Here is a 2211-nt window from a genome sequence, read left to right on the forward strand (position 1 = left end):
TTATTTTTCATTCTATCAAGCCTGAACTGTCCTAATGGACCCCCACAGGCTTAGTGGTAGCATTGCCCCCAAAGGGGACACATTCGCCACAGTGATAGCAATGTCTGTGTAGAGACACAGACTCACACCACCAGCCTGGGCTGGGCCTGTCCAGATGCCCGCCTCCATCCTTCCCTCCCACCTCTGTGGGCCCCACCGTGGCTATACTCACATAGCACCTCCAGACTCACGGCCCTTCTCATCTCATGCAGCAGGCCCTCTGCCGCTGACTACAGTCCAGCATCCCAGGAGACAGCACCTCTTTGGCTGCACCCAGCATCCAGCTCAGACCAGGATGTCCCATTGAGGCCTGGCCACCAGGGGCCACCATCAGACCCACACACTCATCCGGGCTCCCTATGTTGACTCACAGCCCAGGGCCTCCTGTGGCCCAGGAAGAATGTCAGCTGGAGAAAAAGAACCAACAAGACGAAAGCCATGGCCTTTTGCAACCATTGCTTTTGCTGTATTTCATTCATATTTGCAGAAGCAACAGAACAGAATGTATAAGAGGAATTTGCTTTGTTTTAAAAAAAATAACTTGCCATATCTCATCAAACCTAAGATGCTCTAGTTTGTAAGACTACCACTGTTTTATGTACCACAAAGAAAGAAAATGTGCTTCCATTTAAACCACAACACATGACTGTAAGACATCTTGAGTTCAGAGATGCTCACAGTAAAGCCATGTGCATCTTGGAATCAGATGAAATTCAGGATACAAAAGTTAAGAAGCACCTCCTGGAATGGTAACAGCTCTTCTCTCTGCATGGAGCACCCCATGCCCACCTGGGTGACTGCTATTTACTCTAAGAGCTCAGCTCAGATGTCTCCTGCCAGGGAGGATGCCCCAGGACATTTGGACTCTATTCTGCAAGCAAAGAAGTTACAAAATGATGGACTATGTGTCCATCTGGTACAGAGATGTGTTTTGTTTGGCCAGCAGAGAGCTGCTGTATGCCTTAAAATTTAAATATAGCTAAATTAACTACAAAATTAATTCAATACATAATTATGTTATCTTGGTAGAGTAACAAGAATTACTGAAGTGCTAAGGCTTTCTGTGATGGAATACAAATTCGGGAAGCTGTGTGGAGCATCAGTGTTGCTTTCTTCTAAACGAACACCCTGCTGTGACTCTGGCCTTTCTTCCTGTTGGCAAGCACAACAATGTATAACAACCGAAAATACTGAGCATGGCTGAAAGCCACGGTGATCTTGCAGGAATCTGGACATTTTACATCCATAAGGTAAGAATTTGGAATTTGAACCAGCCATTTCTTTTTATGTATTTTTTTTTCCTTTTCCAAGAAAGGATGCAGTAAATCTCTAGCCAAATGCATGTTGATCCTTTCACAAGCCTCCCTTGTCTGGATCACTAAGGTGACACCCCCAGAGAGCAGCATGTGACCCAGAGTACGGCATCAATTTCCAGGATCCATGCAGGGTGTTTTTGTTTATCTTTTGGGTTTTTGCTTGTTTGTTTTCTTCTTAATTAGTGGCTAACATTTAAGACATGCAGATGACACCACCCTTATGGCAGAAAGTCAAGAGGAACTAAAAAGCCTCTTGATGAAAGTGAAAGAGGAGAGTGAAAAAGTTGGCTTCACGCTCAACATTCAGAAAACGAAGATCATGCCATCCGGTCCCAACCCTTCATGGGAAATAGATGGGGAAACAGTGGAAGCAGTGTCAGACTTTATTTTTGGGGGCTCCAAAATCATTGCAGATGGTGATTGCAGCCATGAAATTAAAAGATGCTTACTCCTTGGAAGAAAAGTTATAACCAACTTAGAGAGCATATTCAAAAACAGAGACATTACTTTGCCAACAAAGGTCCATCTAGTCAAGGCTATGGTTTTTCCAGTGGTCATGCATGGATGTGAGAGTTGGACTGTGAAGAAGGTTGAGCACCGAATTGATGCTTTTGAACTGTGGTGTTGGAGAAGACTCTTGAGAGTCCCTTAGACTGCAAGGAGATCCAACCAGTCCATCCTAAAGGAGATCAGTCCTAGGTGTTCTTTGGAAGGACTGATGCTGAAGCTGAAACTCCAGTACTTTGGCCACGTCATGCGAAGAGTTGACTCATTGGTAAAGACTGATGCTGGGAGGGGTTGAGGGCAGGAGGAGAAGGGGATGACAGAGGATGAGATGGCTGGATGGCATCACTGA

General features: G+C 45.2%; 1 pseudogene; it reads right to left on the bottom strand.

Moving 5' to 3' along the window:
• Positions 1-1086: 1086 nt before the first annotated feature.
• LOC120879662 lies at positions 1087-1417 on the bottom strand (annotated as a pseudogene).
• Between the last annotated feature and the right edge of the window lie 794 nt (positions 1418-2211).

This window comes from Oryx dammah, unplaced genomic scaffold, assembly GCF_014754425.2.
Source record: "Oryx dammah isolate SB20612 unplaced genomic scaffold, SCBI_Odam_1.1 HiC_scaffold_20, whole genome shotgun sequence".
NCBI lineage: Eukaryota > Metazoa > Chordata > Mammalia > Artiodactyla > Bovidae > Oryx > Oryx dammah.